We start from the raw sequence: 24,563 nt of genomic DNA, 5'->3' as shown, positions 1-24,563 counted from the left end.
TAGTGACTTAAATAAAATAGAAGTTTGTTTCTCTCTCAAAGGACAGTCTGGCTGATTTAGGCTGGAGGGGAAGCACTGCTCCATGAAGCCGGGGTGACATATGGCTTCCAAGTCTGCTCAAGTTGTCATCATTTCCAGCTGGTAGGGATGGTGATGAGCCAAAATCCAGCATGTGGAGCCCTTATTAAGTTGGAGATGACACAGAAGTTGCACACATCTCTTTCTCTCACATCCCATTATCCTAAACTTCAGGCTTGTAGTCACTTCTTGCTGCCAAGGAGGCTGGGAATTGTAATTGCTTACTGGGTGGTCATGTGCCCAGAAATATGGAAAAGATGGATTTTGAAGGACAGCTAGTAGGCTGACACAACCCGGGATGAGAAATGTTTATTATAATAGACAACCCAATGAAACCTAAGAAAGAGGAACTAAAGCTGTAAAGCTCTAATCTTCAAATATCTCAATAGGCTCTTCTCACCAATATAAAGCCACCTTATTGGTTACGGAAGTACAAGTCATGCAAGAAAGGAGTGGTGTGATAACGAGAGAAAGCTGGGCATAAGACTAACAGCAAGGTGAGGAACTGGTGCTTGGCTTATCATTTATTCTTTGAGTCATCCCTTTCCTTTTCCAATAAAGAAAATGCTATTATAGGTAGCCTCTAATGTGGGATCCAGTGACTTCAGCCTCTTGGTAGTCATATCCTTGGAAGTCCCCTCCCCTCTAGTGTGGGCTGGATTTGTTGACTTGCTTCTAAGAAATAGAATCTGTCACCAGATTAGGCTCTCATCTTGGGACCCATCTCACTCTAACTTGCTTGCTCTGCAGGAAGCCAGCTGCCAGATGTGAGCTGCTATAGAGAGAGAGGTCCATGTGTCAAGGACCTCCAGGCAACAGTGAGAAACCGAGGCCTCCATTCCATAGTCTGTGGGGAACCAAACCCTGCTGACAACCACATAAGCAAGCATGGAAGCAGATTCCCTGCAGAGTAACCCTCCATATGAAACCACAGCACTGGTCCTCGTAGACACCTTGAGTCACCAGCACCTAACTAAACTACGCCAGATTCTGGATCCACAGAAACTGGGAATAATAAATGCTTATGGACTGAAGCCATTAAGTTTAGGGGTACTTAAATGACTGATATGAGTAGATGGTTGACTCATTTCAGCACCATGTACCTAAGATAAATACCAATCACTAGAATATAGATTCTAATGGTCCTATTATTTTCTAACTAACCAAGACTATAATTTAATCCACTGGTTTCTAAAGCCTGGTCTTGGAACACCTTAGGGGTCCCCAAGACTCTTTTAGGGGAATCCATGAAATCAAAACTCTTTTTTTTTTTTTTAACAATACTACTGAAATACTTTTGACCTATTTCATTCATTCTGTCATGTGTGTACAGTGGAGTTTTCATAAGACTGCATGCTATGGGTTAATATCATTCTTTTGACAATTTATGGAATGTATGCTTATGTAATCTTGTGTTTTCTGGAATGTTCTAAGGTAGTTAAATTTAGGATATTAGTACATTTTCTGAGATTTTTTCTGAGATTAACTCAGTTGTTGTCAGTACTTCTGTGCTTTAAGTAGTTATCTTCAATTATATATCTGGTGTAGTCTCTGTCACCTCAGTATTGTCCAATGAACTGTTATTTTGAAATTCTCAAGTTTTCATTGCATCTATGTAGAAACACAACAAAAAGCACACTTCTGTTGTATTGTTTTGCAGTGATATTTTAGAATTTTCTCAGTTTTAAGTTTTGATACAGTAAGTGCTTGATAGCTATAATCCTATAAACAACATCTCTTTAGACTCTCAGTGATTTTTTAAGAGTGTAAAACAAAAAGTTTGAAAATTGACGAATGTGATTGAACCCCTATCCATGTTCAGCATTGTGCTGGGTATGATGAGGGACATTAAAGTGTATATATAGCCTTTTCCCTTCAGTTGCTTAAAACCTAATTGTGCAGAGAAGCCTCACTTGTTTTCTGAGATATATACTGCAACACTCAGTGTTGTAGTAGGGACCATACATGCAATAGAAGTACATGGCAGGAGAAGTTGGGACGGGGGCAAAGTCAATGGGGAAGGACTAGTCCCAGAAGAAAGGCCTTTCAGGGGTGCCCGGGTGACGCAGTCGTTAAGCGTCTGCCTTCAGCTCAGGGCGTGATCCCAGCGTTCTGGGATCGAGACCCACATCAGGCTCCTCCGCTAAGAGCCTGCTTCTTCCTCTCCCACTCCCCCTGCTTGTGTTCCCTCTCTCTCTGTGTCTTTCTCTGTCAAATAAATAAATAAAATCTTTAAAATAACAAAAAAGATGAAGAAGAAAGGCCTTTCAGTCCTCCTGGTGAGAACTTTCATGAAAACAAAGAGAACATTTGTAGAGAAGATGGTGGGAAAGTCTGTCATTGGGGGGCACCAGAAAAATAAAGCTAAAAAGAGTCCAGCAGCTCTCAGCCACTGGCAAACTTTGATTTGGGGAACTTCTGTGGGAGCTCCGTCTGCCAGTTACATTCTGCTTGCATCGATGACCTGCTGGCATTACCCTCAAAAGGCAGGCATGGTTCTGACCTACACTTCCCTTAAGGAGGAAACTTGGAATCTTATGTCCTGTAAACTCAACTTCATCATACCGAAATCCATACTCAGAATTTTGAGACTGTTGCCCATGTTAGGTATGTGTTAGGCACAAGGTGTTTTTCTATTTGAGGGCTATCGTGGCACTTATTTTGGTGAAAAGACAAAGAAAAGGGCAGGGGGATTTAACTGCTTTGGGCAAAAGATGCCACTGCTTCTTCTCGACCAGTAAGAATTAGAGAATTTGGGCTGTAGTCTACCATCCACAAGCATGGGATCTTCCATTAGCTTCAGCTCTTTGGCTCTCTGTTCTACCATCTATAGAAGGGAGATGTTTGCCCTGCATACCTCACAATGCAATCAGAATGGTCATAGGAGAGAATTTGTGTGGAGGAGAAAGGGAAGCCATATCTAAATTTCTAATTATAGTAATCCTAATGAGAAAGCTAACATGTATTAAGTGTTTACTGCATGCTAAGCGCTGTTTTAAGCACTCTCCTCACATTATGTTGATCACTAAGTACATGTGATCTGATTACACTGTAACATAGTATTGAAAGCTTCATTGAGGTCAGTAGATTCATGGCATACAACACAGTATGTCGTAACAGTAAATTCTTTAAAAAAAAAAAAACCACAAAACAAGAACTCCTGTTTATTGGAAATTTCTTTATTTCTTGGACTGTGAGAAACAGAAGGAGAGTTTGTCCTAAAATCTGTGCCCTTCTCTAGAAAATGTAGGTATCCAGAGTGTAGTTTATAAATTACAGTAAAACCTCCCTGAATAGAGAGGCAAAATTTTGCCAGAAACTTTATAACCAGACGGGTTCTTTCTAAGATATCAAAAAAGGGATGTAATGTCTTCAAAAACAATAATTCTTGATCAGTAGCTTCAAAGACGCTCCAAACAAAAAAGACGTGTGTGGAAACCTTTGAGCAGAAGGTGAGTGAAGAGACTGAGCCTTCAGGCAAAAAAGGCCCAGGGGCACACGACCTGTGTTAAGGTATAGATAGGTTCCCTGTGCTAGACTCAGTCAGACCTCCACGGAGGGGAGGGAAGCTTCCTAGCAGTACTACCCTTTGGGGCTCCACAGATCATAAACACACGCAAAAACGTACGTATTAAAGACCACACAGACGCGTCTGTCACCCAGGATTGGTGATTAGCATTGACACAGGGTGACTCACTGTAGTGACTTAACACAGTTCAAGACCCAGGGGACTGTCTCTTCATCTCTTGCCCTTTGTCCCTTAAACAGCTTCTGAAGCCACAAGGATCTGTGGACTGTGATACCGTCTATGCGGGAACCAGACTGTGCCCTGGAGTGCAGGGAGAATCTGACTGGCAGAAGCACTTAGGTAAGAGAAAAGACAAATGAACTTGTCAAAGTCTTCCTCTCACGCAGTGTGAATGTTATAGATTTTTGCATAGTAAAATATCATTTCCCAATAGCACCAAGCATCCATCTTCTTGCTTCTCTCTGTTCCAGCTTGGTTCCAGGTACTCAGGAACTGATGCAGTATTGACTACAGTTGCATAGAGTAGGAAAGGAACATTTAGCAACAATTCATATCACTCCTAAAATTGTATTTGTTAGTCTAGATGTAACCTCTAGGGCACATGGTACCTATTCTTTACATTGGTAAAGATGGCCTCTGAATGCTAGAATTGCAAATGGTTCTGCTTTTATGAAAATGTTTAATAAGATAATTAAAATCTTCTAAAATTAAAATTAAGCTGTATTTAAATAATGTAAAAGTTTGGTTAAAAACGAGAGATCATTCATGTATAAATGAGTCTCAATAATTTCTAATTTTAATGGAGACTGTTTCTGGCCATCATAGATGAGAATATAGTCTTAACTGAAGAAAGATTTGAATAAGTTAAGTAGTGCCCTACTAATTTTGTTTCCTTTATAATAACCCAATTAGAAAATATAAAATGAGAATGTAATACTGTATATACCTAGATATTCCTTTAAAAGACATTCCTTTAAAAAAAGATATTCCTTTAACATGGTCATGTTAACAATGAAAGCAGTGCATTTGATATTAAAATAGTTTATGATTTTTCTGCAAAAGTGCTACATTGTTACATGCAACTGCATTATGGTTTTTTGAGCATATGTAAAATTCATACGTAAAGTTCATTTTCTAATTCAAGTGTTGGTTTAAGACTTTTATTGACAATTCCCATTGCTCCTGCCTTAGGAGAGTGAAGTTTCTCCAAATTGAAATGAAATAAAATATATATATTACATATATGAGCTACAATGACTGAAGAAATACTGGTTAATTTGTCATTGCTCTCAATAGAACACGTGAAAATCTTGGTTATACCAATATAATTAGTAATTTTGCTAAAATGAAGCCATAAATTAATTTTATGTAACAAATATATAATAATGAATTATGTATGTCTTTGTTACTCATCCAAGTATCACCAGCTCATCAACAGAACACCCAGACATTTACAATAATAATTAATTCAGTCATCTTTGATACTTTGCTGTCAGTTGTATAAAAAATAGTTTTACACGCATTTTCTCAATTTTGTCATTATGAATATTTATTTGTCAAGGTAAGAAGATAGAACATATTTTATTTAGCAGTTTTTAGCTTTATTTATAACTTCTTAATATTTAGGCTTATGATCTATAGCCTTCCATTTATTCTCTTGCCTTGGGCCCAACGAAAGTTGAAGTGGGTCAGCAACCTGGAGGGGAAGTAGGTATCAACCCTTGGCCCCACCCTCCCCTGCCTAGTTGACCTAAAGGATGAAACCAGAGAGCCCCTTAGGTGTAGCCCCTTAGGGCCAAGTCAGGGTTCTACACACCTTCCCCTTTCTCATACTTAGCAGGAGACACCCACACATCCTTCCCCACATTGTTCCGATGTCCAACAATCTTCAACAAGAGGATAAACCTCTACAGTAACATTTAAAAATGCAAACGTGCAACTAAGGTGACACTACAGTGTGAACGACTCTTAGGTGGTGTAATTAGTCTTCCATTTATTCATCCTCTGGCGGAAGCATTTGTTAATGAAGAGTGCACTGTTCATAGGGGGGCAGTCCTCATCCAATTGTTAATGTTTGGTTTAGAGAGAAGAGGAAAGGGGAGTTGAGGAATTGAGAGATGTCTTAAGATATATGAAGAGTTTTCATGAGAGATTATATTTAATCTGCCCGCAGTGACCCAGTAGTTAGTTGTTTGGCTTAAGGGTGCTCAGCGGAGGGGCGGTGGGGGCTGAAATCCAGTTCTCGCTTTGCTCACCAAACCATATGCCCCAGTGCCAGGCTCAGTCAGCCTTTCGCTCCGACAAAGGTGCTTTGTGGGCCAGCTGGGTCCCTGCCTGCATGACTCCAGATGACAGAATTAGGCCCAAAGAATGAAAGTTATATGAATACCAATTTGTAGTTAATGTAAGGAAAAGACGGCTTATATGCTTGATCTCCTTTAGTCCTTATAACAACCCTGAAAAGTAGGTACAAGTATTGCCTTCACTTTACAGAAAAGAAAACTGAGACTGAGAAGTTTTGCAACGTGCCCAATGTTTTTAAGTGGCAAACAGGTTACAAAGCCAGGCTTTTGTTGTTAAAAAAAAAAAAATCTGTGTTCATTCTATTTTACACTATGATATGCCTTCTAACAATTTGGGCAATTCTTTAATGAAATGGGCTGTTTCTTTCTTTTTTTTGTTTTAAGATTTTATTTATTTATTTGTCAGAGAGAGAGAGAGCACAAACGGGGGGAGCAGCAGGCAGAGGCACAGGGAGAAGGAGCCTCCCTGCTGAGCAAGGAGCCAATGTGGGACTCAGTCCCAGGACTCTGGGATCAGGACCTGAGCTGAAAGCAGACGCTTTAACTGACTGAGCCACCCAGGCGTCCCATGAAATGGGCTGTTTCCAAAGCAAGCAATTTCCATATTGTTTTAGGTGTTTATGAATAAGTTGAATGCCAACTCAGCAGATATGTCACGAAGTGGACTCACATACCCATAAATAGTTGAATCAGGTAACACCCATGGAGTCCAGCTTCGGTCAGGAATACAGAAGCCGCTGTGTATTTCAGATATGAAGAGTTTCAATGCAGGGGATTAGAGGCATAACCAACCACTGGAAGAGTTAGGGGAACCAAGATCAGGGAAGCTACCAGTGATGATCTCAGGATGCCGTTCTAAAGCAGGGGATTCAGTAGTGTGCAAATTTTAAGGACCTCTGGAAAGTTCCTGCCCTCTCTCTCAGTCTGTAGCACTGATCAAGGTAATTCTTTAGAATCTCACCTGGTAATTCTTTAGAACCTCACATCTACTCATGCATCTAACTGAACTGCATCCTGAGAATTATGGCCTTGCCTCTTCAGCCTTTCAATTCTTATAGGAGTGTCTCTTCATGGAAGAGATGCTGACTCTGGCCACATGGGGAAGGTGTTGGGAGAAATGTAGTTCCCGGCTGGAAGAGGTGAAACTGAGTTGACAACAAACACTCCAGCAAAATCCATAAGCCCTTTCCCACCATAGTGATGTAGGAGTCTATAATGTATACTTACTAATTATCAGAATTTCTCTTATTCTGTAGTGAGTTGGGAGTTAAAAGAGCAGAAAGTTATCAGGTCCTTTCAAAAGCCCTTGTCACTGCAGGAAATACAGCACAGAAAAGGAAAGCTGAAGCAAGCTATATGTAAATTTTCATATGTCATGATTTTGCCTAAGATTTGAACATTTTCAACTGGTCTGGGCCCTAGAATATCAGGGAGCTACAAAAGCAGGCCTGCTCCTTAGACTTTAGAAAAATTAGTGTTCACAGAAAGGATTGCGTTCATAGGAAATTCTGAAAGGCAAATTTTAAGAGGCTATGTTTATGTATGGTGAATCATAGAATTTAGAACCTAAACATCATTTGGTCCCAGATACCCCAAACCACCTCTCATTTCTGGAAATGGGCATCCTTGAGAGTATGGTTGGTAGGTGTGCGTAATAAGTTTGCCTTCTAAGAATTCTGATAAACTATTGACAGGGAGGAGTGGTGGTTAACAGGGCAGTGATGATGGATTTGCCAAGCTGTCTCTTAAGAGTTCAGGACCTACCAATAGGGCCCAAAATGCTGGTTGGCAACACCTCTAATTTACTGCAACAATCAAGGGAGGTTAAAGGACTAAGTGAAATCACAAGCAAGTTAATGGCAGAGTCCAGATTGGAATTCAAGTATCTTGACACCCAGCCGGAGTTGTTTTCTATGATAGCACCCTCTACTTCTCGTTCTATCATATCTATCTATCTGCCTATCTATCTATCTATCTATCTATCTGCCTATCTATCTATCTATCATCTATCTATCATCTATCTATCTATCTGCCTATCTATCTATCTATCTATCTATCTATCATCTATCTATCTATCTATCATTTATCTATCTATCATCTATCTATCTATCTATTATCTATCTATCTATCATCTATCTATCTGCCTATCTATCTATCTATCTATCATCTATCTATCTATCTATCTGCCTATCTATCTATCTATCTATCATCTATCTATCTATCATCTATCTATCTATCTGCCTATCTATCTATCTATCTATCTATCATCTATCTATCTATCTATCTATCATCTATCTATCTATCATCTATCTATCTATCTATCTATCTATCTATCTATCTATCTATTATCTATCTATCTATCTATCTATCATCTATCTATCTATCTATCTGCCTATCTATCTATCTATCATCTATCTATCTATCATTTATCTACCTCTCTTTCCTACCGTTCTCCCCTCTATCTACCCTTCTATTTTTCTATAAGCATCTAATCACTTAGCTATGTAATCTCTCCTTGCATCTATCCGTGTACTTTCATGAGACTCTATGAAGACACAAGAAGGTATCGATTTCCTTTTCTAAGTTAATGGAAGAAAGGGAGTAGGAAATGGGGGAACTATTGACTTTTGTTTATTTGTTTTGGCTCCTACCTGAGTAAAGAAAAGCTTTTAGTCCGTAACACAGTATCATAACAATAGCAGGACCTATGAATTTTTCCAATAGGTAATTCCAGGCTGAAGACAATGTATGTGAAAAACAGCCTAGTGTGCTGCAATATTAAAACAGTAGGCCACTCTGGTCATAATATGTTAGCTATGGATAATGAGATTACAAACCCCCATCTCCCAGCATGCTCCCTTCTGTGTCCCAGCACTCAATATTGTTGCTGAGCAGCATCCACTGCTGAAGTGAGAGGACAGGCTTGGTTGGTGTGAGCAAGTCTTTTGCTTACGTTTGGTGTAAGAATTCTTGTCGCTTTTTAAGTATCAGTCAAACCACATAGTCTTATATCACCTTAGGAAACAAATCCTTACAATAACTTGCTCAAAGACTCAACCAAAAAAACAATTCTAATCAATGAATTCAGTAAAATTGTGGCTAAAAAGTTAACATACAAAAATCAGTAGTGTTTCCATACACTAACAGTGAAATTTCTGGAAACTCATCTGGAAAGAAGTTGATCCCATTTACAATACCATCAAAATAATAAAATACTTAGGAATAAATTTAACTAAGGAGGTGAAAGATCTCTAATCTGAAAGCTACAAGACATGAATGAAATAAATTGAAGAAGACAAAAGTAAATGGCAAAGTATCTTACGTTCATGGATTAGAAGAATTAATATTGTTAAAAAATCAATACTACCAAAAGCTATCTATAGATTCAATATAATCTGTATGAAAATTTCAAGGACATTTTTTACAGAAGTAGAAAAAAACACTCCTAAAATTTATATGGAACCACAAAAGAACTTGAACAGCCAAAGAAATCTTGAGAAAGAAGAATAAACCAGGAGATATTACACTTCCTGGTTTCAAGCTATACTATAAAGCTATAGTCATCAAAACAGTATGGTACTGACATTAAAAACAGACTAATAGACCCATGGAACAGAATCAAGAGCCCAGAAATAACCAAAGCAAATACAGTCAACTAATATATGATAGGGAAACCAAGAATACTCAATGGAGGAAAGATAGTCTCTTCAGTAAATAGTGCTGGGATAATTGGATAGTTACGTATAAAAGAATGAAACTCGACCCTTATCTCACACCACTCACAAAAATTAACTCAAAATAGTTTAAATATAAGACCTGAAACCATGAAACTCCTAGAAGAAAACATAAGGATAAAACTCCTTGACATGGGTTTTGGTAATGATTTTTTTAATATGACACTGAAAGCGTAGAAAGCAAAATAAAAAAATGAACAGTTGGGACTACAGAAACTAAAAAGCTTCTGCAAACCAAAAGATACCACCAACAAAGTAAAAAGACAAACTATGGAATTGGAAAAAATATTTGCAAGCCATATATCTGATAAGGGGTCAATATCCAAAATATATGAAGAACTGATACAACTCAATAGAAAAAAAAAACACATGAAGCATCCCAAGTGCCCATTGATAGATAAATGGATAAATGAGATGTGGTATATATATAATGGAATATTACTCAGCCATGAAAAAGAATGAAATCTTGCGATTTGCAATGACATGGATGGAGCTAGAGAGTATAATATTAAGCAAAATAAGTTAGAGAAAAACAAACAGCTTATGATTCCACTCACATGTGGAATTTCAGAAACAAATGAGCAAAAGCAAAAGAGAGAGAGAGAGAGGAGAAATAGACCCTTAACTATAGAGAACAAACTGATGGTTACCAGAGGGGAGGTGGGGGTTGGGGGTATGAAATAAGTGATGGGGATTAAGGAGTGCACTTGCTGTGATGAGCACTGGATGATGTGTGCAAGTGCTGAGTCACCATATTGTACACCTGAGACTAATATCACACTGTATGCTAACTACGCTGGAATTAAAATAAATACAGTAAAAAATTCTATCCTGTTTCTTAAAAACAAAACAAAACACAAATAACCCAATTTAAAAATGGGCAAAGGACCTGAATAGACATTTCTCCAAAGATATATGGAAGGCTGATGGGTACCTGAAAAAATGCAAACATCACTAACCACTAGGGAAATTCAGATTAAAACCACACTGAGGGGCGCCTGGGTGGCACAGCGGTTAAAGCATCTGCCTTCGGCTCAGGGCGTGATCCCGGCGTTGTGGGATCGAGCCCCACATCAGGCTCTTCCGCTATGAGCCTGCTTCTTCCTCTCCCACTCCCCCTGCTTGTGTTCCCTCTCTCACTGGCTGTCTCTATCTCTGTCAAATAAATAAATAAAATCTTAAAAAAAAAAACCACACTGAGATATCACCCTATGCCTGTTAGAATGGCCATCATCAAAAAGATAAAACGTAACAAATGCTGACATGGATGTGGAGAAGAGGGAAGCCTCGTGTGCAGTTGGTGGGATTGTAAATTGGTACAGCTACTATGGAGAACAGTATGGAGGTTCCTCAAAAGATTAAAAATAGAAATACCATATGATCCACTGATTCTACTCCTGAGAACATATCCAAAGGAAACAAAAGCACTAACTTGAAAAGATACCTGTAGCCCCATGTTCATAACAGCATTATTTACAATAGCCAAGACATGGAAACAACCTAATTGTCCATCAAGGGATGAATGGATAAAGAAGTTATGGTGTATGTATATCCAATGGAATATTATTTGGCCATAAAAATGAGGAAAATCTATCATTTGTGACAACATGGATGGATCTTGAAGGCATTATGCTAAGTGGTATGATCTCACTTACATGTGAAATCTAAAACAAAACAAAACAAGAACAAAAACCCATAAGGGCACCTAGGTAGCTCAGTCAGTTAAGCATTTGCCTTCAGCTCAGGTCATGATCTCAGGGTCCTGGGATAGAGCCCTGCATCAGGCTCCCTGCTCAGCCAGGAGTCTGCTTCTCCTTCTCTCTCTGCCCCTCCCCCCCTTCCTCCCCTTGCTCATGCTCACTCGCTCCCTCAAATGAATAAATAAAATCTTTAAAAAAAAAAAAAGAAGAAGAAGAACAAAAACCCATAGAAAAAGAGACCAGACTTGTGGCTACCAGAGGCAGAGGATGGGAAGAGGGGAAATTGGAAGAAGGTGATCAAAAAGTACAAACTTCCAGTGATAAGATAACTAAGTACTAGGAATGTACTTACAAAGCAATGATGATAGCTAACACGGCTGTACAATATAGGAGAAACTTGAAAGAGTAAATCCTAAGAGTTCTCACCATAAGGAGAATTTTTTTTCCTTTTTCCCTTTTTCTGTTTTCTTTTTATTGTATCTATATGAGAAGATGGATATGAGCTGATCCTGTCGTGGTGATCATTTCACAATATATATAAATTGAACCATCATGCTGTACACCGAAATTTATACAGTGAGGCAGGTCAATTATTTCTCTTTAAAACTGGAAAAAAATAACTTGCTCAAAGTTAGACAATCATGTCTCTATTTACATGTCTGAATCTAGTCATGGTATTTATGCATATGTTTTGTTTATTGTATAGAAAGAGATGTTCTCTTCTGCCAAGATTTAGGGGAACATTAATCAAATTCATTAATTACTAAACATATGGCTTACATCTGAAATATTTTGTCTGAATGTGGGGGCTGAATTTTAAGAGGCACATTGACAAACTAGAGTATGTTCATAGGGTGATCAAGATTAATAGTGATAGGGGCACCTGGGTGGCACAGCGGTTAAGCGTCTGCCTTCGGCTCAGGGCGTGATCCCGGCGTTATGGGATCGACCCACATCAGGCTCCTCTGCTATGAGCCTGCTTCTTCCTCTCCCACTCCCCCTTCTTGTGTTCCCCCTCTCGCTGGCTATCTCTATCTCTGTCAAATAAATAAATAAAATCTTTAAAAAAAAAAAAAAAAAGATTAATAGTGATAATAAAATATACCCTAAGGGTCTATTGAGTCCAGGTAAGCACGTCACATGGGTTGTTACTGTTAATCCTCACGGTCACTCACTGTGGGCACATAACAAGTGACTGAGGTCACATACCAAGCCCTGATGCCAGACCCTGAGCTTTTATCCACTCCCTGTACAGCGAGGACCCTGGACACCATCTCATATAAAGAGCGGTGGAAGAACTGAGTGTCTGTGCTGATGGAAGAAAGAACTAGGACCAATGGAGACAAGTTGCCAGATGGAGATTTTATCTCAACAAGATCAGATGCTCCTATTCTTAGAACTGAGCATTCAAACAAAAGCTGAAAGACCGTTTTTTAAGGAATGGATGAAAGATTTCAACTCTAAGATATGTTGAATCTATGATGTGGGCAAAATAGAACAAATAATCAAGTTGTTGATTTCATTTCTACTTGCTATCAGAAAAACAAAAGTGAAAGTCTCTAAAAATATTAAAAATAATAACAAAATGAAAGTCTTTAAATTCCTATGACTTTTCTTAAAAGTTGAGTCTGTAGGAAATGTCAGATTGAGGCCCAGCTTCTCAGACTGTGTCCACTCTTGTTACTTGGTCTTTGGAACGACGTATTCTTTAGGTCTGAGACTTAGCTTCCTACCTCACAATATTGTTCTAAGGACTGAATGAGTTGATGTACGCGGAGGGGCTTTACAATGATTGAATACCATACACTTGTGAGGGATCAGTGAACAGAAACAAAATGTATTTTAAGTCCCCTTGATTTTTTTCTATATAATGATACAGGTCAGCCTTTAAAGCTGCTGATTCAAGCAGACATCTGTCTGGTAAATATGGACATATAAATTTAGCCAAGGCACATATATTTTCAGTGGTTCAACCAATATTTACTGTAATTGGCGCTTATGTGTGTCAGTTAGATGCTAGGTGTATAGAAATGATTAATATACGGTACTACCCTTCAGGACTAGCATGAAAATAAATAATTGCAATTTAGCAAAATTAATGCTAACTGATAGAGGTATAGTGTGAACAAAAATGAATTGAAATGAAGTCAATGACCCGTTTTAAAGGTGCGAGGCTGGAGTTACAAAGCGCTTCTTCACGGTTCACTTAAGCACCAGCAGTTACACCGTACCTTACACTGTAGAGGTCAGCATGGAATTCATTTGCTTTACAGAATTTGCACACATCTCTACTAAATCACTCACACATCGTAAAACCATTAGCCTACTGGTGGAAATCCTGAAACTAAGGTCCTGTACATCCTCACTTTTGCACTGCCTTATTTCCCTCCATGGCTAAACGTATGATCCAAGAGCAGGAGAAAATCTTTATAAATAAAGTTTTGCCACACAGAAGTTCCACACTGAGCAGTGCCCTTGGTCTCGCCTTAGACCGGAATCAGCTGTCACGTCAATGAAGGAAAAGGAAGCCACGGTCCTTAGGGGTTGACACATTTGGTCCCAATTCAGTCCATAAGATGAGCTTGGGGAAGAACAGGGGAGGCAGCACGAGAGGTGTCCGAACCTTACCATGTTGTCCCGCTGTTCACAATCACAGAAGATGGGAGACCTATTTTAAAGTTTTGCCAAAGCCCAATCAGCACTAGTCTTCAGCGCTGGTCTTCAACAGTAGAAGCAGTGGGCTCGTCATGCCACTCCTTACCCAAGATTCAGAAGCACAGTGAACAGGAATGAGTGACAAGGAGACACGTATCAATGGGAAAGCATCTATTGGTCTCCCCTATTCTTATCTTATATGGAAAACCCTAGAGTTAGTGCAGATACCTTTGAAAATGAGTAAATCTATGAATAAATGACTCAATAGGAAAAAAGGAGGAAGGAGAACTCACATTTCCTGACTTTGACCACTGTCCTATGCCAGGCAGAAACATTATTAATGCTAACTGATGTTGACTGTGTGCCAGTTTCTGTATTAAGCATTGCATTCACAGCCATGACCTCACTTAAACCTCACAATGGCCTCCCCATGTAAGAATTCTGCCTGTGTTTGCAGGTGAGAATACTTTCCCACAGCCAGAAAGAGGGTCGATTTGGAATTCAAAACCCTATCTCCTCTGGTGAAGCTCCACTCTTCGTGCTACACCAGAGAACACAAAGGTGTTCATAGAAAGGATGTGGGAAAGAACTTTTACGAGGGCTTGGCAGTCACATGGTGAGTCCCAGACTCTGTTTAGGAGTTGGGAATAGAGTGATGGGCAAGATAGTCAAGTTCCTGTCCTCATGGAACAATCAGGGAAGACAGAGACTACACAGGTAAAAAAGAAATGGAGAAGATCATTTTATTGACTTATAAGTATCATGGGGAAGATAGAAGAGGGTGCCAGTAGAGAGGGAGCAGAGATGCTCCTTCAGCCAGAGTAGGAAGAGTCTTCTCTGAAGAGGAGACATTTGAAAGAAGACTAAGGAAAAGGGACGGCCATGCAAAATCCCAGGGGAAATGGATCTTAAGACAAGCAAAAAAAAAAAAAAAAGGCCAGAGGGTCAAAAGGCAGGGAAGGAGAATGGATGGGTAGCCTGGGAAATAGGTGAGGTCCAAATCATGATGCCTCTGGCCATGCTAAGGACTTTGGAGGATGTCCTCAGTGTATGGAAACCTACTGGGGGGGGGGGGACTTGGGCGGGGCCACAGCCTTACTCTGGCCCCAGGTGAAGGCTGTGGTTTTGAGAGATAAGAACACCTAAGAGGCTGTTGCAATGTTCCAGGTGAGGGCTGCTGATGACTCAGACTAGGTTCCTAGCTGAGGAAGTGGTAATTGGTTTTCAGAATCAAAATCTGTTTGGGAGGTAGTGCTGACAAAACTTACTACTGGATCGGACATGGGATGGCAGGAAAAGATGAATCAAGAAACACTCTGGGTTGAGTGGATGGTGAGGAAGGCCTTAGGGTGGTAGAGTTGAGGGCCAGGCCCTCCCATTGGAAGGAAGAGGGTTATATTTAAGATCCTATAGACAACTCTGAATGGGTGTGTTCTAAAATGTTAAGGGGCCAGAAAACACCATAAATCACAGTAGGGAGAAGTCATCATTTTTAAAGCATAAAGAACAGAGAATAGAAAGAATGCCAGGATCATCTTTGGTTTGTATAATACAATTATGTATTTATTTTTTTATTTTTATTTTTTTTAAAGATTTTATTTATTTATTTGACAGAGATAGAGACAGCCAGTGAGAGAGGGAACACAAGCAGGGGGAGTGGGAGAGGAAGAAGCAGGCTCACAGCGGAGGAGCCTGACGTGGGGCTCGATCCCACAACGCCGGGATCACGCCCCGAGCCGAAGGCAGACGCTCAACCGCTGTGCCACCCAGGTGCCCCTACAATTATGTATTTAAAAGTCTCCACTATATCACTCATCTGTTCTGAATCATAAACAACAGTCATTAATTTTTACTTCTTGGCTATGGTGAATAACTGCTATAGAAAATTGGAAAAGGGGGCGCCTGGGTGGCACAGTCGTTAAGCGTCTGCCTTTGGCTCAGGGCGTGATCCCGGCGTTACGGGATCGAGCCCCACATCAGGCTCCTCTGCTATGAGCCTGCTTCTTCCTCTCCCACTCCCCCTGCTTGTGTTCCCTCTCTCACTGGCTGTCTCTATCTCTGTCAAATAAATAAATAAAATCTTTAAAAAAAAAGAAAAAGAAAAAGAAAATTGGAAAAGAAGCCTCTTTAGTATTTTATATAGCCAGAACACATTAATTGATTGAGCAATAATCTTTATAAACATTCTAGAAAGAGGCAGGACATTAAAATATATCTTTGCTGATAGATTTTCCTATGTGCACGGGGGACATGTAATTAAATTACCACCAAGAGGTGATACTTCTGTGTTCTCCTTTTAACAATTTGCTATGAATATTATCACATATCTTTGAGTTTTCGTGGCCATCTTATTTTTAATTTGCTCTAAAATATTTCTCTTTAATTACTTATAAATTTTAACGTGTTTGCAATGTTGATGAACAAATTAGTTCAAAACAAACGTGTATAAAAATTATATACTATATATAAAAATTGTCTGGTACCTTTATGGTAAACTAGTTTTTGTTTATTAAATACTTGTAGATTTCTTACTAAAGAAGCCACCTGAGTGTGGTAGAAATACAAGTCTTAGAAGAAATACAAGAACCACAATAGGAGTCTTATCTCTACCTTTAAACTCTTTCTGTGATCTTAAGCAGGTGTCTTAACTTTCTGGACTCGAGATTTATGTATTAAAAAACAATAAAATGATGGGGCACCTGGTGGCTCAGTTGGTTAAACGTCTGCCTTCTGCTCAGGTCATGATCCCAGGGTCCTGGGATCCAGCCCCACTTCGGGCTCCCTGCTCAGTGGGGAGTCTGCTGCTGCCTCTCCCTCCTCCTGCTTGTGCTCGCACTCTCACTCACTCTCTCTCTCAAATAAATAAAATCTTAAGGGGCGCCTGGGTGGCACAGTGGTTAAGCGTCTGCCTTCGGCTCAGGGCGTGATCCCGGCATTATGGGATCGAGCCCTGCATCAGGCTCCTCCGCTATGAGCCTGCTTCTTCCTCTCCCACTCCCCCTGCTTGTGTTCCTTCTCTCGCTGGCTGTGTCTATCTCTGTCGAATAAATAAATTAAAAAATTTAAAAAAAAAAAGGATGCATGAAAAGAGTTGTTTTAAAAATAATAATAATAAATAAATAAAATCTTAAAAAAAACAATAAAAGGAAGCTGTATGATCTAAGATCTTTTCCAGTTTTATGGCTCTCTTATCTTTATTTTGCTAGCTTGTTTTCACACTTCATACCATGTAGAACAATCAACAATGTGCATATACGTTATTTTTATAATGCACGTATCAATGAGCAAGATTATGATATCTCTTTTCTGTTGTTGGATAACTTAATAATATATGCTAATTTAGATAATGAAAATGAAAACAGGATTACTCTACCCATCCTTCATCCTCCGGCTCAGTAGCAACTGTCTTTGTCAAGTTCCATCCTCACCCCTAGATCCAATCACCATTTCTCTGGTCTTCCACAGCACTTTTTTGATATGTCTACTAGAGGACCCACTCATTCTGTCCCAGATTTCTAATTGTTTACCTGCCTACTTCCCCTGCTAGATTGCAAACTTGTTTGAAAGTATGGAGGTGTTTTTTTCACCTTTATGTCATTTGTAGCTTTGCACATAAAAAGCATCCTAGAAACTTTTTAGTTGGCTCCATCATTACTAGTAAGTCATATAGTTACACAATCCAGACTAGTCGTACCAAGTACTTAATTTTAAACAATTATATTTTAATATTAGGAAGTTCTTTTTACCTTGTAGATGCTCTCTTTCCCTGAACTCTGCGGCCCAGGCAAAATGAATGTCTTTCATCCTTTGATTTTGCCCTGACTTCTTATCTCCGGCTTTGGCCCTGCCTTTCCTGCTGCCTGGAACAGTCTTCTCTCTCCTCCTTTCTCTGTCTCTTTCCCTAGCCAGTTTCTACTCATCCTTTGCCTTAGACACACCCTTCTGCCAGAAGCACTCTCTGACCCTTCATATGCCCCAGGCTGGGGTGGATGTCCCTCCTCTGTGTTCCTCTGGCCTTCTGTTCACAGCTATTGTAGTCATCAACTCCCTTGTAGATAGTGATTTCTTTTCTCTCTTTTTCTGGCCTATAAGATCTGGAAATTCAGAGCCTTACTGGTATTATTCATGATTGTATCTTCAGGGATATAGTAGAGCCTGGCGCATTTGTGGGATGAATATGTAAACTTTAACCATTTTTTTCTAATATGAAAACAGAATTCCATTAAATTAATGACTTGCCCAAGACCTCACAAGGTTAGTGTAGCCCTCTCCAGATCAGGTTGCAAGTGGATCATTATATCACTAATATTTCCCTATTTAGTCAAGAAGAACCACAAACACCATGCCAGAGCTATTGCCATTTTTAACCAATTTTTGTCTTTAAGTAAACTCTACCACCAACGTGGGGCTTGAACTCGGGACCCCAAGATCAAGAGTCACATGTTCTACCAGCCAGCCAGTCACCCCGAGCTGTTGCCATTTTTTAAATGGAGAGAGAAGATGGATGTTCACATTACTGAGGTTTAACTGTATTGTTACTAAATAATGTAAGTATGTGAATGGTGGTTGATGAATTATACTTTATGTAAATCAAATGGATTTAGTAGATATCCATATTTGGGTTGACTAGTAGGATAGAATTTATTAAATGTCATAGAAAATACACCATGAGCAGGTTGGTAGGTGAGGAAAGGAAGGCTACCTTCCAGAGCTAGGAATGAAAGAGACTATCATGTCTTTGACCAGCAATGGGGATACTTAAGAACTGTGGGTCTCAAGTCTTAAGATTTGGGACATGGAAGGGTCAGATCATAAAAGCCTTTTGTGCAGCTGAAAAAAATAATTGCTCAATAACTCAAGATTATGCATGAAATTTATCCTTTGATATCTCTATTGAAGTGTTACTTTGCTGTTTTAGAAATGAATTTAACATTTGCTGTCATTTTTACCACCATAAGAATAATAACCATAAAAATATAAACCAGGTTCAGAGATAACATCCAGTTCTATACCCCGTTGCTTAAAAAATTATTGCACGAATAGTGAAATGAAGTAAAATTGCCATTTCTTTCCTCCAAAAGCACATTTTCATATGGAGAAGTACTGTTGTCAATTTTAGCAACTATAACTTGGATTAAAACCAATACTGTGTGTGTGTGTCCCATTAGTTACTAATCCGTCAATGAAACATTCAAAGTCTTGCCTACAATCCCTTCTTGGGACAATTTGCAGTGTCATAAATAGAGAAAAACATCAACATCTGTATTGCAATTTGTCTTGTTATAATTTGTACCCAGTATATGGAGCTTCATTCTATCCGGCACACTATAATAAAAAACAAAAGTCTCCAACTAAAGGCAAACACAAAGGGGCGAAATTAAAGTGTCTGTTCATCTATCACTCCACATGGTGAAGAATAGCCAACAGCTGATCATTCATCTGCCATTTTCTTTATGAGCAAAGTAAAAAGAGATAACTCACCTATCAAACAGAGACATATTTTCTGAGAAATCAAGTCATACATTATATTGGTATACATACATGTCTGTGAATAAATGTCTTAGAATATACAGCTATATTTCTACCTGCATACGAAATTTTGAATCCCATCACCATCACCACCAACCACGTCACCCTCCCCACCCCTTTTGGGGCAAGAAAATAATCTGGATAATTGTTCTTAAATCCTAGCAGGTATGCAGTTTGTGAGGATTCACAAACTTGGTTGCTATCAAATTGATAATCAGGGGCGCCTGGGTGGCTAAGCGTCTGCCTTTGGCTCAGGTCATGATCCCAGGGTCCTGGGATTGAGCCCCACATTGGGCTCCCCGCTCGGCGGGAAGCCTGCTTCTCCCTCTCACACTCCCCTTGCTTGTGTTCCCTCTCTCTCTGCCTCTCTACGTCAAATAAATAAATAAATAAAATCTAAAAAAAATTGATAATCATTTGAGAATTGAGCTACCGTTTTAAGAAAGGGAAAAAAGTGAAGGAAGCCACTGTGGAAATGAGCAGGGAAAGAAGTATCTCCCCACACCATGGAAATACATACACATATACATAACCGTACATGTGCAGACTTATAAATGACAGGCCTTCAAAATAACAGTGGGGAAAAAATGAAGTAAATGCAAATGTTTTGTAAATTAACTCTCGCGAAAAAAGATAATTACATTATTGTATTAACAGGGCCAGCTTAGTCACTTTTTTTCCCTACTCAGAATGTGGCTTGTTCATATCAAGGCATGTCATCACACTTACAAGGTATTTATTAGCTGGCATTTTCATAAAAATAAAAAAACCGTATTAAAAAATGGAAAGCTGACAAATTTGATTTAAATGGATACTGAACTCCAGGCAAACGTGTTGTTTGAACTCGGCCTGATGTGCCGAGGCTGCCAGGAATCATTAAAGTACTAGTGAGTGGTCAATATGTGCTCACGTATCCCATGTCAGGCTTCGCAAGAACGCTCCTCTCTTAGAAAATTATATTGTTAAAAATAAGTGACAAAGCTTGAGCAGGCCCTTCAAATCCATAAAGACATTTGGAGGAACTGAAGCATGCTTATAATAAAACCAGGGTCTCTAAAATAGAGGCCAGAGCTCATGTAGCATGGTGCCAAGTAATCAGATAAAAATGATTACACAAATTTCCAACAATGAATCCCTTCTGCATTTGCTGAGGGAGCACATCAGCAAGGAAGACACATCTTTAGAACCGTACTTTCAGCTATCAGACTTTTCTGTGGAGGTTTTATATGCACTTGTTTCTTCTTTCTCCCCTGTAATGCTCTTTCTGAACAAATCTTGAGAAGCCCTTGAAATGGAAAACTTACACTTAAATCCAGACTTAGAGCCGGGATCTATTTCTTGACAATGAAAAAAGAGAAAAAATCACCCCAAACTTCCTTGTCACTATGCAGGCAAATACCCTATCTATCATAAGAATTGTGGCTCCTGGGGCTCCTGGGTGGCACAGCGGTTAAGCGTCTGCCTTTGGCTCAGGGCGTGATCCCGGCGTTATGGGATCGAGCCCCACATCAGGCTCCTCTGCTATGAGCCTGCTTCTTCCTCTCCCACTCCCCCTGCTTGTGTTCCCTCTCTCGCTGGCTGTCTCTATCTCTGTCAAATAAATAAATAAAATCTTTAAAAAAAAAAAAGAATTGTGGCTCCTGGATAACAGATTAGGCACATCAATAAAGTACTGTAACCACAGTTTGAGACAAATGCCCTGCTATGTATCAAGTCCGAGGTGGACCAAGTTCTTGTGAAATCCCGAGCATATTTATCACTGGCCAAGCTTCAAACTGAGTTTTAAATTTTGTCAGACATGAAAAACTGCTACCAGATGGTGTCAAGATAATTTCTCTCTGTGTTAAAATCACACACTTAGGTATAGTCAATAGTAAAAATCAAATAATTAGTCCAAACACCAGTACACACCTGGCACCATTCCTACTGCAAGGTAGGAGGTATTATTATGATGTGTGTCTCTTTCCAATTAAGAAAGCCCACACAGCTAACACAGAGTAGCCTACTAACACAATTAGCAAATGATGATTTTCTAGACCTGTGAACCATCCCAAGCCAATGGGAAGAGACAGTGTGTTATTCCAAATTGTAATCCTATTTCCAAGGGCAAGAGAAAGTTTGACAGAGGTTCACTCCCTGCCACTCCCATCTCCACCCTGTACCCCCTTCGACTAAATGAAAAATTAGTTCATATTGTGAGATGTTCAGTCCGTGCTTTTTAAAAGAACCTCTCCCCCAAAATTATTATAAATTCCCATATCATGTGGCTAAACTCCATTCTTCAAATAACCTCAAAATGTAGTACAAACATTTGGAAACTCCTCAGATGTGAGAAACCATATACTATTGGTTCCCGGAGTAATAAGTAGAAGCATAAAGCAACTTTGAGAAGGAGGGTATTAAAACGCCCAGATTCGTAAAATAAACTGGAAAAATGTTATGCATTAGAAAGCACAAGGAAGCATGTTATTACTAATTAATTTGTAATATGTTTGCTTTCAGAATATTTTAGAACATATAAATTATTACATTTAACCACACAAGTATTTATTTAGCTCTCCTCTGTTGTGGCATTTCACTGGGTATAATGGGGGTCTAGGGATCTAGAATGACAATTCTAGCTGTTAAGATGAAAATCCCATTCTCTTTTAAAATGTGGATCTGAGGGGAACAGGTGAATCCTGGCAATGGGCAATTGTGGATGTAGAATATCACAAAATGCTGGGGGAAATTCTTCTGTTTGAATCATTCTGGATACCCAGAATCTCTAATTAGGGTTCCTCTTTCCCCCACGAGTCCTGCCTGCTGCACTGCCAGAGTGAGAGCATCATGTAATTTTAATTATCAACCTTACCACAGAGCAAAGTTTTCACGCTAGGAAGCGGCCAAATTACAGGACTTTTGGCATTTGGGTTCATTTCCTAGAAAACCATCACTTTGGGTAGGGTTTTATTTCCCCACACCTCAATGGCGTACAATAAAGATTTTATTCTATGCTCCAATAATTATTGGCAAGAGAATGATGCCTCCCTCTGTCACTGCACAGGAAAAAGCACATGAAGAAGATCCCGGGGAATTGGGAAGATGGGGTAAAGTGAGGTCACAACTGGCAACAAGAAAACCATCCAGCCTTTGAACACAAAGATTGTAAATGTCTACTGTTTTTTAAACTTATTATTTTTGGCAGGGTTGCATATGTTCTCTGTGCTCATTCCACGGATCTGGCTGATTATTATTCCAATCACCAGAGGAAGAGAGAGTCACATTAATTTGTAGTAATTAATAGCACTGATGCATTTGACAGCGCATGTTAACAAGCCTCTTTGATTGTTTGGATCTCTAACTGCGGCCCTTCTTGTTTGCATCACCTCCAAGGAATTCATAATATCAAAGCTTAACGGTATCTGATACTTGTCAAAATGCAATTTATAAAAGTTTAATTCTTTTATTGATTTAGTTTGGTTTTGATGCCTGCAGAGTCAGCTCCCTTGACAGAACTTAGCGGATTCAAATGCTTGTCACCAGCTCGGCCTCCTTTTTGCAGGGAACAATTGCCATAGGCCAAGCCAACAGGCATGGTTTAATTGCCATTAATTAAAAGCATAAATCTCTTTTTTCTTCAGTTGCTCTGCTCTTAAAGGGGGCTGCACATATCTCTCTTTTCCTGTGTTTGTCAGAACACCTTCTGGCAAGCAAAGTTAACCCATTCCATCTTTCTAAGCACTTTCTGGGGTAATCTTTTGAAGCATTGCTCTTATGATCTGATGTGAAATGCATGCGGTTCGGTGATATTTAACAAACTGGATTTCTTCTTTATTGCAGTATAATGAGGTCAAATGAATCCCTCCATGGGTTGTATACATGCTTAAATGGTTTTTGCATCAAATTCTTTTTGACAGCAAATAAAACAGCAGCCAAACAAAACATCAGCTACTTAAAATTAGAAGGGAGGGGGGATTGGATGAGAATGGGCTTTTAAAACAAAAACACATATATGCTTTTTAACGTGAGGTGCAAGTAACCTTCCAACAAAATAAATCTGCCTGGTCATTTTCAGATTGGAAGCAATTAGTGCGATTCTTGAGATAAGGGAAGCGCTGAGCTTAACACAGCCCAAATGATTATACAGTAAATATTATTCCAGCTCCGTTTACCTTCTAGTATTATCATTAAGTCTATTTCATTTAGAAAAGACCTAGTGATGTTGTGAGCAAGGTAAAAATAATGAGAACTCATCGCTCACTTTGATGGGGGAAGGTAAAAAGGGTGGGTGAAAGTGGGTAGGTTCTTTTTATTATTTTTTTTTACTTGCCCACAATTATCCTATGAAATGATTATCCACCAGGCTTTGCTATTCAATGGCGTTGTCAAAACAATTCGGTTTCCCCTGGCTGCCAAGCGCCTTCTCTTTCCCCCTCAGTCCTGCCGCCGTTCGGGGAAGTGTCGCTGTAAGCAGATTATTGCTTTAAAGCATTTACACATATTAGTTTTGCTGCATCTGCCAGCTTTAGCAGGATTGCCGAGCCGCGGAAGTCCTCCTCGCTTTATTTAAGAGGGAAAAAAAAAAAAAAACAAAAACAACCAAGTTCCGCGCTGGGCTGCTCGGTGAGCTCAGCGCATGAATATGTTATGCATCTGTTTTCATCCGGTCAGGCTGGGGAGAGTGATTGATTTTTGGCCCCAGTGCACTTTTTGCGAAAATCTTTAAGCGAATGCGGTGTTGTTTAATTGGGAGCGTGCGAGCTAGACGTGCTGCTGCTGCTGCGGCTGCTGCGGCTGCTGGAATCTCTGGAAATTCGAGGCTGCGGACTGCGTGGCTCCGGGTGGCGGCGGCGGCGGCTGCAGCGGGACTCCCGGCGCCCGGCCCTAACCCGCTGGGTGACCTACATACCCGCGGTTCCCCGGCCGTGTGCGTGTGTGCGTGCGCGCGCGCGCCTGGGTGTTGGGTTGTGTGTGTGTCTGTATGTGGGTATTTTTTTTTTTCTTAAGCCATGGCGTTGGAAGGGAGGAGGTTCCAATTAAAACCAAAATAAGC

General features: G+C 39.7%; 1 long non-coding RNA gene across 1 annotated transcript in view; it reads left to right on the top strand.

Annotated features, from left to right (window-relative positions):
• The window catches only part of LOC117796341, a 33,885-nt gene extending 14,417 nt beyond the window's left edge, over positions 1 to 19,468 (top strand). Inside the window, exons 4-5 of the long non-coding RNA XR_004620750.1 lie at positions 3,847 to 3,946; positions 18,385 to 19,468. This is a non-coding gene — a long non-coding RNA (uncharacterized LOC117796341). The remainder of the gene's footprint in view (positions 1 to 3,846; positions 3,947 to 18,384) is intronic.
• Positions 19,469 to 24,563: the final 5,095 nt, after the last annotated feature.

This window comes from Ailuropoda melanoleuca, chromosome 2 (assembly GCF_002007445.2).
Source record: "Ailuropoda melanoleuca isolate Jingjing chromosome 2, ASM200744v2, whole genome shotgun sequence".
Classification (NCBI taxonomy): domain Eukaryota; kingdom Metazoa; phylum Chordata; class Mammalia; order Carnivora; family Ursidae; genus Ailuropoda; species Ailuropoda melanoleuca.
This window is presented reverse-complemented; position numbering and strand designations above follow the sequence as displayed.